The 13925-nt window shown below is 39.9% G+C and overlaps 1 protein-coding gene across 4 annotated transcripts in view; it reads left to right on the forward strand.

Moving 5' to 3' along the window:
• The first annotated feature begins 4495 nt into the window (after nucleotides 1-4495).
• The window catches only part of Mapk6 (mitogen-activated protein kinase 6), a 57182-nt gene continuing 47752 nt past the window's right edge, over nucleotides 4496-13925 (forward strand). For 2 of the 4 annotated variants that reach the window (XM_076850794.1, XM_076850791.1), the window contains exon 1: nucleotides 4496-4634. The gene's annotated coding sequence lies outside the window, so the exon portion shown is untranslated. Of the gene's footprint in view, nucleotides 4647-5205; nucleotides 5268-13925 lie in introns of those variants that run through there. The other 2 variants (XM_076850793.1, XM_076850792.1) reach the window with 2 other exon arrangements.

Consider the following 13925-nt stretch of genomic DNA (forward strand, 5'->3'; position numbering starts at 1 on the left):
CAATCATCTAAATATAATCTCTCTCTTTTCATGCTCTCTACCTCTACACTCTTCTCATGCTTAAACCAGATTTTTAAAAAATATTCTTTTAAATTCTTTGGGCTGGGGATACAGCTCAGTTGGTAGAGTGCTTGCCTCGAATGCATAAGGCCCTGGGTTCAATCCCCAGCACCACACATACAAAATTTTTTTTTTAGTTGTAGATGGACACAACACCTTATTTTATTTATTTAATTTTTTGTGTGGTACTGAGGATCATATCAGGTGTCTCACATGTGCTAAGCAAGTGCTCTATCACTGAGCCCCAGGCTCAGCCTCCTAAACCAGATTTTGTTTTGGCTTTTGGAGAATAAAGTAAATTTTGTTTAGGGCTGAAAAAGACAATGGATTCTCCTATCCTCTCTAGGCATCTAGCTCTTGCTTATCCAATTTACCTTTTGCATTAATGTCAGAGGTATCATTCTAAAATATTAGCTGTATCATCTAAATTCCTCTCCTACTGCCTTTAGCATAAATCCAGGTTTTGGCATGGCAATCAAAGCCGTCTCCATCTGGTGCCAACTTGTCTTCATTCCTCCAGGCCTGTCAGACTTTGCCCATTGCTCATGCCTTTGTACATTCTGCTCTTTCATTTGAGAATGTCTTTTTCTTGCTACTACTTGATGGGATCAAACTCAGCTCAAAAATGCTCTCTTCCAGTTGATTCTTTTCTGATGTCCCCAGTCCTCATCAATTGTTCCTCCCATTAAAGTTCCAAATGAGCAGGTAGTTTGCATCTCTGCTCAGGAAACTCATTTCATGCTACCTTGTTGTGTACTTACCTCCTCTTTCTCTTGGATTTATTTGTTATCTCCTCCATTCTTCCACTACAACAGTAGTTTTCAAGTTCTTTTAGCAATAGCATAACTCATGGAAATAATAAACAATAAATAGAAATGCATTTTACATTTTGATCCAATCAACAGTTATATATACCGTATATTTTACACTTTTTTTCCATCAATGTTAAGTGTTTCCTCCTGGGCTGGTGATGTGGCTCAGTGACAGACTGCTTGCCTGGAAAGCATGAGGCCCTGGGTTCAATCCCTGGCACCAAAAAAAAAAAAAAAAAAAGTGTTTCCTCCAGTTCAGTTTAATATCTATAAAGGCAGAATGTAGCAAATGAAGGATCACATTTTGATAAGGTTTTTTGCTTTTTTGTTGTTGTTGTTGTTTTGCTTTCTTAACAGCATATAAAATAATGGTGTCTCGTAATTGATGGCTTTTCAGACTTGTTGAATTGTGGGACATAACCAAAAGTTACACAAATAGTGCTTGCCCTTTTTATTATAGGTGATGCTCTCTGATTTAGTTTTTTGACTCTATTAAGGAAAAATGTAGGTCATGATACACTAAAATGATTTTACTACTTACTAGTGGATCATAATCTGAAGTTTAAAAAAGCTGAAAACTATTTATACCCACACAATAGGATTAAAAACTAGGACCAACTGCATTAACATTATTTTACAATTCAACTGTCTACAGTTTATTCTTGCTCAAGAAGATGAAGTTGCAAAAACTGTACTGCAGTTTCAGGAACTTCCTCCAAGTCCATTTATAGGAAGAACACATTAGTAACAGAACTCATCAGGGTAAACAGCCCCCTCCTTAACAAGATTACTCTATTAGGTTTAACAAACAACTGCTTTTTCTTCTATGCTTGTTTCAAAACTCTCCCTTTCCTCTGTGTACCCATCTTAAACTATTATATCACTTATATAGCATTACTTATTAACCCAGTCTCCATCTGACCTCCTCATTAAAAGACTGATCTTAAATCAGATCTCCCAAATCTTATAATTATTCCTCTCCTGACACCTTTTCCTCTTTCGAGAGGCTATAGACTGGCAACTTCATGGTCTCCCTTACTGCTATAAACCAAAAGCTTGGTTTCATATAACCAACAGGTGATTTTGGTGTTTTTTACTGACAGTCAGTGGTGATACTACTTTATAAACATTTTTTTTTTTTTTTTTTGGCACTCAGAATTGAACCCAGGAGTACTTTACTACCGAGTTACATCACCAGCCCTTTTAATATTTCATTTTGAGACAGGATCTTGCTAAACTGGGAGGCTGGCCTTGAACTTGTAATCTTCCTGCTTCACCCTCCAGAGTTGCTGGGATTATAGCTTTGTGCCACCGTGCTGGCTTACATTATAAACTTCTTGAGGGAAGACACAGGGCTTGTTATTTATTTCCCAGCTAAACTTCGAGGCTGGCCTTGAACTTGTAATCTTCCTGCTTCACCCTCCAGAGTTTCTGGGCTTGTTATTTATTTCCCTGCCTCTGGGTGATCAAATTATTGATGGAAAGGAAGAGGTAGAAGAGTTCCTGAGAGTGGAGTAAAGAATTTGAGGGAAACAGACACAAGTCACAGGCAAGGAGCTCTTGTTGCAGACAGGCTGCCTCTACACGTTGGAAATTTTGGTGTTTGAACAAACCTCCTCTTTATCTTGGAGTTATTTGTTCATTCCCTCCTCTCCACACCTGGAATTCTGCCGCAGTCTGGCTGGGCACAAAATAACCGAGCCGCCACACAGCCTTGTAGGTTCAAACAGCAACCTTTATTCCCGAACTCTCCCTGGCACTCTACACACACTTCCCGGGAACACTCCCAAACGCCACGCACGTGGCCTTCTCCCCCAACACACCACACACCAACCGGAATTCCCTCCTCCGGAAATCCCTCCTCCCGCACTTCCCCAGCCAATGGGAACTCTCCGAAAATCCCCAAGAGAATCCAAAGTAGCAGGCCAAGGAGAACAGCAGGGGTCTAACATACAATTGAATACACAGCTTAACATTAACTATTATCATCTCAATGGCTTGCTGGTGTCACCTCTCAACCACTCCTTCTGGCAAAAATGCCCTGCGTCATTCTGCTATGGCTCTCAGCATCTTCCCCCCTTCTGTTTAATTAAACACCAAGCATGTGGCTTAGGGACCAATTCAGATGCTATTGTTTTAAACATAAAAATAGAAAACTGGAGCTGGGGTTGTGGCTCAGTGGTAGAGTGCTTGCCTAGCATGTGTGAGATACTGGGTTTGATCCTCGTACAAAACAAATAAAATAAAATAAAGATATTTAAAAAATAGAAAACATGCTCATCTGAACTACTTCAAGTCACTACAGGATTTTTTTTTAATATTTATTTTTTAGCTGTAGGTGGATACACTGTCTATTTATTTTTGTGCAGTGCTGAGGACAGTACCTAGTGCCTCACACGTGTGAGGCAAACATTCAACTGAGGTGAGCATTCAACCACTGAACCACATCGCCAGCCCTACTACAGGATCTTTGAAGAGTCTTTGCTTCATTCTTGAAAATGCACATGATGATAAGCGACTTCTATATACCTGGTTCTCTTTGGGATGGTGATTATCACTGAAAAAAATATGCTGACCTGAATCTCTAATTTCATAAATCCCTACTTAAATTTCACCTAAGCACTGGAAAGATTCTTTGGACTCAATAAGTCATGACAAGAAAAATAAATTTGCTTTTAGTCAAGAAGTGGACACAAAATCTATCTTTCCCACTGCATCTCACAGTACATTACTTCCAAATTCAGTCATATTGTCCTTGTCCTGGTTTCTCTAATAAACAAGGTACTCTTCTGTGTCCCAGTGTTGGCTCACACATTCACTCAGCAGGAACACCCCTTCCACTTCACCTCCTGTGGTTATATGGATTTATTCAGGATACAGCAGAAAGAACACCCATGGCGACCTCTCCTATAAGCCTTCCTCCAAAATCAGGCAAAATTAAAGACCTTAGGCTGGGTGCGGTGTTGCATGTCAGTAATCTCAAGAGACTCCAGAAGCTGAGGAGGGGGATTGCGAGTTTGAAGCCTGTTTCAGCAATTTAGTGAGGCCCTAAGCAATTAAAGAAACCCTGCCTCAAAAAAAAAAAAAAAAAAAAAAAAAAAAAAAGTGCTGGGGATGTAGCTTGGTGATAAAGCTTCCCCCAAACAAAAGAATATTAAAGACCTTATCACTTGGCCCCTGGCGTGTTTGCCCTGTACTTGGGCTGTAACCTTCCAGCTACTCCATCTTGAGGTTCAGCTTCTAGCTCCCGGCCCACTGACAGGAGCAAGGGGTGAGGCCTCTTCTGATTGCTCAGTGCCTTGCACATAGTAGGTGCTCTTAAACGCTCAGAAGGAGTTAGGTCTCTTTATGCGTTAGTGCACAGGCAAGTAGTTTAACAGAGCGACCCAGGACTGTCCTCCTCCCACACAACCTGCGGGCACAGCCCACCCTAAGCTGCTGACTAGCCCGCGTGCTTCTCCAGCCACCCCCGTGGCGCGCAGAGCCCAGTCACGGGCGTTGGAAATTCCGGCGCGTGCAAGCGCGCGGAGCCGGCGGGGGCGGGGGAACCCGTGGAGTGAGCCTGTGACGTGAGGGGGCGTGACACATAGAGGCCCCGCCCCCTCTCCCTCGCCCTCTCTCGCGGGTCGGGGTTACATGGCGGCGACTGCGGCAAAGCGAGAGCCTCGGAGACGCCGCTGCCGCCAGCACAGCCGGAGACCTGAGCCTACACTGGGGACTGTCCGCGGGCCCCGCACTCCCTCGATGAGTCGGAGAAGTCCCGTGAGTGTGTGTGTACGAGTGCGGGGCGCGGCGTGGGGCGGCTCGGGAGGGCGCCGCGGCGGGCCCGGCGGCGGCGGCGGAGCCGGTTGCCTCCTCCATTGTGTATGACCCTCCGGCGGCCGCCTCTCAACAAAGGCGCTTTTGTTCCGTCTCCCGCCCGCCCGCTCGGGCCTGGCCGCCGCTTCCCCGCGCGGGGCGGCGGGCGACGGGCCGGGGTCCCCGCGTGGGGCTGGCGGCGCGGCCGGCGCGCCCCTCCCACCCGGCACGCCCCTCGCTGGGCGCTTGGCCGGGCCCGGCCGCACCGCGCCCTGGGGCCCTGCTCGCTGGCTTTGGTCCGGCCGCCCGCGCCGGGTTCCGCGGGTTCGAAGCCCTGCCGGCTGGCAGACAGGCGGGAGAGCGAGGGGCGGTGGCCCGGAGCGCGGCCCCGGGAGCGTGAGGTGGCGCGGAGTCTTGCCTTCCTGGCACGCTGCCTCTCCAAAGGCTCCCGGATCTCCTCCCCCATCCCGCCCCGGTGACTCGGCCTCAGCTGACTCCGGCCGGGTAAAGTCTCCAAATTACGTAGCGCGCACCACTCACCCGGCTCGTCTCGGAGCCCTGAAGTCAGCCCAAGTTTTGAGTCTAGCCATAAACGAGGTACTGAAAACCCGTCTGAGACGGAATTACTATCCCCCTTCTTTGCTGCTGCCTTTCCTTATCTTTTTTCTGGATGTTAAGTGGTGGTCTGTAAAAGTACCCGAATGGGAAACGTACTTTTGTCAGTTTACTGAAAAGAGCCTCTTCACTTTGCATTTTAATCCGACTTGAGTCCTGTTGAAAAGTCAAGGTGTTTGGTTGTCTTTTGTTCCTTGGCTGGCGTAGGTTCTCCACTGGTTCAGGTGGTATGGGGGAGCTCTGTGCAGCAGGAGCTTTTTGATTTTTCTTTTTCTTTCTTTTTTCCTTTTGTCTTATTTGGCTTGCTCACTGGAAAAGATCCAGTGACCGGAACTGGTGAGGTGGAATTAGAAGCCTACTGTATTAGCGGCAAGATTCATGTTCATTGCTAAAATGCCCTTAAGTCTGTTTCTGTATTAACTTTTTTTTTTAATGGATATAGATGATTTGCCCGTGGCGGAAAATTTAACAGGTCGTTGAACGAAGATTAAAGAGCTTCAGAGTGATTCTCTGATTACTGATTTTTCTCGCCTGTTTTTTTTTTTTTTTCTTAAATTTCTGATTGGCCATGTCTTTTTTTTTTTTTTTTTTTTTTTTAAACATTGGAAAACTGAGATGGACAGAATGATCTTATTAAAAGAACGTAGATCTAAACGGTGTCCGATCCTGAAAGGAAACTGCTTCTAGAGTTTTTTCTTAGAAATGTCATTTTTTAATGTTTGAAAAATTATTTTGAATTGGGTGGAAGAAACTTTAGATGCCTTTAGCTAATAGTTGTTCAAACGTATTTAAAGTGCTTGCTGTGTGCCAAGGAATATGAAAAAAAAATATATATATATCACATGTTTGTTAGATCAGTTAATATAATTGATCTATCAGACTTGTAAAGTTGCTTTTTGGTGTCCTAAGCTCAGTAATTGCAGTCATCTAGGAAATATGCCAGGTTTGAGCAGGACCTATTTTATCAACTAGATTTGACTGTGGGGCAGGGGGGACATGGAAAATGGAGAACTGTTAAAAAAAAAAACAAAAACAAAATACAAACGTTTTTATATGAGGATGTTTTGGAGTTCAGTTATTTTCAGAAGGGGATAAAAGTAGTCTGGATACTAATCGTGATTAAAAAAGAATCTGGAGCAGATTGATTTGAGGAACAGTTAATTTTGCAATAGAAAAAACACATTCTGATGACAAGTGTTAGCATTGAAAGTGTTCATTTAAGCATCGTGAGAATTCGAGAATTCGTAACTGACAAAATAGTAAGGTTTGCTGACTCAGAGTATGTTGCTGAAGGGGATGGGGTCTGGTAGGAGGAAGCTTAGAAGTGCTGCTGCAAGTTTTGAGTTGGATGATGACTCATCCTGCCTACGACTGCTACGTGGCTATTTTTTTTCTTTTTTATACTCTGGGTTTTTTTTTTTTTTTTTTTAAATGATAGGCTAAAATGTTTCTGCCTATATTATAATTCCCTCTTTCCTCTGAGGAGGAACAGCAATTTCTCTAAAAAAGTAATGGCTTCTTAAATTGCATTTAAAAAGGATAATGCTACCCTACAGGTGGAATTGCATAACATTTGTTGAGAGGAAAGGTAAAATCAGTCACTGATCAGTTGCTGAAATTAAATGTTTGTTAATAGAAGTTATTTGACTACTAGTAAAAGAGATTTGTTACAGGTTATTTATAAAGGACAGATAGTACTTTAGGTTTTAGTAGAAATTGAGCTTATGTTTTCATTAATTGTGTAAAAGTTATCTATAAAATCTAGAAAATTGGTTTAAATAAATGTTGTAAAAGTGTCAACACGGTTACTGTTTAATCAGATATATCTTCTGAACATGAACATTTCACTCTGTTGAAATTATTAAAACATGATTATACATACTGCTTTCTTATCTATATGAATTTTCTCCTTTAATAAAAACAAATTGATGCCAGGTTTGGTTGCACATGCCTGTAATACCAATGATGGGGGAGGCTGAGGCAGGATGATCACAAGTTCAAGGCAGCCTCAGCAACTTAGCAAGGCCCTAAACAATTTAGTGAGAACCTGGCTCAGAATTAAAAAGTACTGGAGATGTAGCTCAGTGGTTATGCGCACTGGGTTCAATCCCTGTTGTCAATCAATCTTGAAATAGGTGGTAGTGTTATAGGCACTGGTTTTCATTTTTTTTTTTTTTTTTTAAGATAAACTGATTATACAGTTCCAACTTTAGGACTTAAATTGAACCTTGGTAATAAGATATATTGATTTTTAAAACAGCCAACATTTAGCAAATTGGCTTAAAAATAAGATTGAAGGAAAAATGAAAGGATTGAGCATGGCAGTTTTGAAAGTGAGAAGAAAAAACTCCTGACCCCCACCTCTTAACTTTTCTGTGTATACTGTTTATTTTTTCAGAGTGATTTATTTGAGGAATTTTGTGAATGAAGTGTATTATATATTTGAATTAAGTCCTTGGAGACATTTTGAAATTTCATTACATGCTTTATACAAAGGAATTTTAATAAACTTCAATTCACACTTTAAAAATATCTCCTACTAAAGGAAACAAAAATACAAATACATGAGTACTGAGGATTTTCAGAGCATCACATTACTTAGAAGATTTAGAAATTGAACATATAATTTACAGTGTTTGGTTTGGAATATAGATTATTAGTTGTCATGCACAGTTCAGAATTTTTTTCTTTTTTTTGTTTTAATTAGTTATACGTGACAGTAGAATGCACTTATATACTTTGATGTATCATACATAGATGGGATATAATTTCTCATTTTTGTGAGTATACATATTGTAAAATCACGTTGGTCACAGTTCAGAATTTAAGAACAAACTAGATATCTTAGCCTATCTTCTTCCTCATGTATTGCTTTATGAAATGGTTAGCCTTCTCACTAGTGCTGTCCAGTTCCTTGTTTGTATTGCCCATTTGAATCTTGTGTTACTTTAGGGCCCCTGTTAAAGTAGAAAAAAAATATCTCAAAAACAAATTCTGTGTGACGTTGTTGGTTGTGCTCCATCATCTCCCTTAGCCTGTTTTGTGACTCATGACATCACACTGTAGACTGCCTATAGAATGGGCATTTTTATTCCTCAGTATTCTGAGACTTTACAAAAACAGTAGTAATGTTAGTGTAGCCAATGACTTTTTCCAGGGAGTTGCTTTTATGTGGAATTGATACTTACCAAGGTAACAATGCTGTGGACTGAATCCAACATTCTTTTTTTTTCCTTCCATAAATTGCATGTTTAGGAAATATAGTATGCCCCTCTGATTGTTTGTTGTTGACTGTGGTTTTTTTTTTTTTTTTTGGTGCTGAGGATTGAACCCAGTGCCTTGTGCATGTGAGGCAAGCACTCTACCAACTGAGCTATATGCCCAGCCCCCTTGACTGTCGTTTTTTAAAGAATTGTGTCTCTCTTTGTTGCTCTGGCAGGCTCTAACCAGCTGGCCTCAAGTGATCCTTCTACCTCAGCCTTTCTAGTAGTGATAACATTTTTTTGTTGTTATTGTTTTGGTGCTGGAGATTTAACCCCAGCCTTTTAGGACAGGGTGTCACTAAATTGCTTAGGGCGTTGCCAAGTTGCTGAGGCTAGTCTTGAACTTGATCTTCCTGTCTCAGCCTCCCAAGCTGCTGGGATTACAGGTGTGTTCTAAAAGCATCAACTTTCAGATAGATGCCTTCCTTTAAAAAAATTTTTTTCCACCCCCTCCCCCCACCCAGGGCTTCACACATGTTAGGCAATCACAATACACTGAGCTATATAACCCCAATGGTTTAAAAATTTTTTTGAGATAGGATCTTGCTAAGTTACCCAGGCACTACTAGTTGTGTTCTATATCCATTTTTTAAAAAGTTGTATAGAGATTGAATCTTTATATAGCAAATAACATTTTCCTGTTGATTTTCATCTAAATGTAGTTTTTTTTTTCTTTTTTGAACAAACAAACAAAATGTTAGAATCCCACCTTTGACTTCAAGGAAGACCTCTCTGCTTCTGCAGAGAATGAAAATTTATGTGCATTTAATTCTGTACAGTGCTATAACTATAAAGTGTTAGTGTTTGAGAAGGGTCATAGATGTTATTTTACTCCAGATACATCATTTGACAGTTAAGGAAACTGAATCCCAGAGAGATCCAAGACTTTGGCACTAATGTGTGATTCCTGGACCAATAGTATTGTCATTACTGGGGCACTTGTTAGAGGCGAAGAATCTTGACTTTATCTCAAATATAGAAACTACATTTTAACAAGACTTTCCAGTGATTCAAATGCATATTCAGTTCAAAAAGCATTGCTAGGGGCTGGGGCTCAGGCTCAGGCTCAATGGTAGAGGCTTACTTAGCAAGTGTGAAGCACTGAATTGGATCCTTAGCATCACATAAAGTCAAACAAATAAAATAAAGTCATGCCTAAAAAAAAAAAGAAGAAGAAGAAGAAGCAGAAGAAGAAGAAGAAGCATCACTAAGTGATGTCAGACATGAATTTTTCAACTGGTTAGTGACTGGTTTGGAAAACCCAGATCTTGTGATATGCTCTCTTTGGTGGCCCTTCTGAAAAAAAGTCAATGGAAAGTTGAGTAATTGCTGTCCAATAGAAGTTTATGTGGTGGTGGAAAGTTCTATTCTGTGCTGTCCAGTGAGACAGTCATTAGCCATGTGTGTCTGTTGAGTATTTAACAAGTGACTGGTGTGCCTGAGGAATTTAATGTTTAATTGAAATTTAATTAATATATATTTATTATTTTTGGTACCAGGGATTGAACCCAGGGGCACTTTACCACTGAGCCACATCCCCAGTCCCTTTTTATATTTTATATAGAGACAGAGTCTCTCTGCGTTGCTTAGGCCCTCAGCCTCTGGAGCCTCTGGAATTACAGGTGTGGGCCACCATGCCTGGCTAATTAATATATATTTAAATAGCTGTCTGTAGTTAGTGGCTGTCTTAATGGACAATTCAGATCTAGATGATCTTTGCCCACACCAAATTTGAAATTGTCTAAGTTGTAATTTAATAACTAATTGAAATCAGTTTAATAATTTTGCCGTCTTAATGTACAAATTGAGAGAGATGTAGGTTTTTTATTTTTTAAAATATGCCTGAATTCCAGCCACTCAGGAGGCTGAGGCAGGAGGATTTTGGGTTCAGAGTTAGCCTCAGCAACTTAGTGAGATGCTAAGCAACTTAGCAGACCCTGTCTCTAAATAAAATACAAAAAAGGGCTGGAGATGTGGCTCAGTGGTTAAGTGCCCCTGAGTTCAATCCCAAGTACCAAAAAAGAAAAAAGAAAAGAAAAAAAGCCTGGATATTATTTTAGACTTTTTTATTTTATTTTATTTTTTATTTATGTGGTTCTGGGATTGAAACCAGGAGTGCTCTATCACTGGTCTGCATTCCCAGCACTTTTTATTTTTTACTTTGAGTCAGGATCTTGCTCAGTTGCCCAGCAGACCTGGAACTTTTGATCCTCCTGCTTCAACCACCTGTTCTTGGGATTACAGATGTGCTGTTCACATCCTGGATATTATTTTAAATCTATTGTAAAGCAATATCAATGTCCTAATTGATACTCCTCTTCAATAAAGTAGTTAAGTTGTAAGAATGCACATTTCCTCCTGTTTGCCCAATAAAGTTATTTTCATTGGATTAAAAATTAAACAGTAACTTTTAAGTTAGTTTTCCTTATCTTATGGGTAGTAGCACTGATAATTTTTGTCTCTGACCTAGTATTTCCAGGCTTGTTAGCATTTGTTGATAACTGTCAGACTAATCTGCCATTTTTTAAAAAGTTATTTCCAGGTACAGAAATGGAGTGGTTCTTAACCTCCCACCTCATACTGTGGGAAGATTGTGACTCTAGAGTCAGACTGGCATATGTCCAAATCCTGTCATTTACTGTATATGTGACTCATGAAGTTGCTTCACTTCTTGAAGCATCAGTGCTGTTGTTTGTAAAATGAGACTTATGAGGTTTTGGTTAGGAGTAACAAGAAATAGCGCATCACTTAGAAAATGCCTGGTGTCTAATAGATTTTTGATAAAATATATTTTATCTTCCCTTCTTCTCCTGCTTGGCTTTTATAGTTTTCTGTAACTTGAAAATTTTAGTCTTGAGTTTAAGATTCTGTATGGTTTAGATGTGAGGTGTACCCTAGAAGCTCATGTGTGAGACAGTGCAAGAAAATTTAGAGGTAAAATGATTGAGTTTTGAGAGCCTTAACATAATTAGTGTGTTAATCCACTGATAAGGATTAACTTTAGGCAGAATAGGATGTGACTGGAAGAGGTGGGTTGTTTCAGTGGTGAGGCTTCTTTGCTTTCTGGTTGTCCTGTTCTGAATCCTTTTCTCCTGCATACCTTTTATGGTGTTTTGCTTACCTTGGGCCTAGAGAAGTAGAGTCGGCTATGAACTGAGACTTCTGAATCTGTGAGTGACACACTTTTCCTTCTGAAATTGTTCTTGTCAGGTCTTTTGGTCAGAGCAGCAAAAAAGTTAATTAAAACATTTTAACCATGCTTAATCCACCTTTTGATTTTAAGTCTTGTTGGTTACTGTAATTTTATGTCTTGCTTTGTTCTTGTTGTATTCCTTATAGATTTCTCTATAAATGTGGATTCCTTCCCTTGAATTCTTTTTTAGAGAGAGAAGAGAGAGAGAGAGGATTTTTTAATATTTATTCTTCAGTTTTCTGTGGACACACATCTTTATTTTATGTGGTGCTGAGGATCAAACCCAGCACCCTGCGCATGTCAGGCGAGCGCCTTACCTCTTGAGCCACATCCCCAGTCCTTCCCTTGAATTCTTAAGGACTGCTTTCTTGCCTACATCATGAGTTTTCCCCTTTGTGTTGGATCATTTTCATTATTATGCAAATATGTTCTGGAGTGATATTGTTCAATATGGTAGCCACTGGCTACATGTAGGTATTTTAATGAAAAATTTTTTTGTGTGTGTGTGCTGGGGATTGAACCCAGAGCCCTACACATGATAAGCATGTACTTTTCAAACTGAGCTACCTCCTTTAGGCAAAACTTAATGGGGAAAAAAAAAAAAAAAAAAAAAGAAACAACTCCTCTTTTTAGCTATTCAATAGCCATATATGGCTAATGGCTACCCTCTTGAGCAGCACAGGTATAAAACATCTCTATATTCATAGAAAGTACTATTGGATAGAGCAGCTCTAGTGAGGCTTCTTTCTTTATAATTTCTCCCTCATTCTATATAATTTTGTAGCTACAGCCTCATTTTTTATTTTCTTCCAAGCAAAAAAAAAATTTTTTTTTTTTTTTTGGGCTGTGCTAGGAATTAGACATAGGGCTTCACACATGCTAGGCAAGGGCTGTACCTCTGAGTTACATCCCCAAACAAATTTTCAAGAGTTGCACTTATGTGCTTCCTCCACTTCCCTTTGCTCTTCAGTCTACTCTGGACTGGCTTCCATCATCACATCTCTGAAATTGCTCTAATCAAGATTACCAAAGGCTTAGTTACCAAATTTATCTGTAGTATCTTGTAGCAGCATTCAATGTAGCTGACCACTGTTTTCTGCCTATTTACCTGTTTCTCTTAGCTTACAAGACGTGTTCTTATTTTCTTCCTAGCTCACACCTTTTTATTTATTTATTTATTTTTAAAATTTTGTTTTAATTAGTTACGCATGACAGTTCAATCAATGATCTTGACCTTTTTATATTTTTGACAGGCTTCTCTCTCTACCTGCTTCTAAGTTTTAGCATATTCGAGGGCTAGGTTCTAGATTCCTTTCCCCTCTTCTTTCTGAATTCTTCCCCTTGGTGGTCTCATTTAACTCATTGCCTTAAATACCACCCACATGTGGATAATCCCCAAATTTATGTTTCTTGTCTGAGCTCTATAGACACATTATCCAGCTGACTGCTTGACATTATCACAGTTTACCTAAGTAAACGGTTATCTAAATGGATCTAACCTGTTCACAGTAGTAGTCCGCCCATATTGTTCTTCTCTTCCAGTCTTCCCCATATCAGTAAATGGGATCTTGGTGTTATCCTTGATCTCTGTCTTTCCCTTGTCCATCATCGTGTTCTCTAGGTTTCTAAAATATCATTTGAATCTGTTTGTATTCAGTGATCTATTTTATATCTGCATTTCTACCACCTTGATCTCAGCCATTATCATGTCAAAGTAGCCTTTAATTTATTTTTATGTTTTATTTCTACCTTCATCTATCCATTTCTAGTAGCATCTTTTAAAATACAGTCATGTTAATTGCCTGCTTAAAATCCTTCAAATGCTTTTTTTTTTTTTTTTGCTCTTTTAAAATGCAGAGTCCTGCTTCATGCATTTCTTCTTACCTATCCAGTCTCATTTCTGCCTCAGTTCCTTCTCCCCTTGTTCTGCATCTTGTGGCTTCATTGGCATCTTTTCTTTCACTCCACTCTGCCAAGTTTTGTTTTGCCTTAGGTGGTTGTTTTAGTGTTCTCTGTTTGAAATGCTCTTTTCTGTCTCTTAGCAATGCTGGTACCTTCTTATCTTTCAGGTATTAGCTCTTCAAATGACCATTTTCCAAGTACCCAAGAATAGTACTTGGCCAAATCTGAAGTTAGGTTTTTTTCTGATTTGTTTGTCATTCTTTCCTTAGTAGAATGCAAACT

This window comes from Callospermophilus lateralis, chromosome 3 (assembly GCF_048772815.1).
Source record: "Callospermophilus lateralis isolate mCalLat2 chromosome 3, mCalLat2.hap1, whole genome shotgun sequence".
Classification (NCBI taxonomy): domain Eukaryota; kingdom Metazoa; phylum Chordata; class Mammalia; order Rodentia; family Sciuridae; genus Callospermophilus; species Callospermophilus lateralis.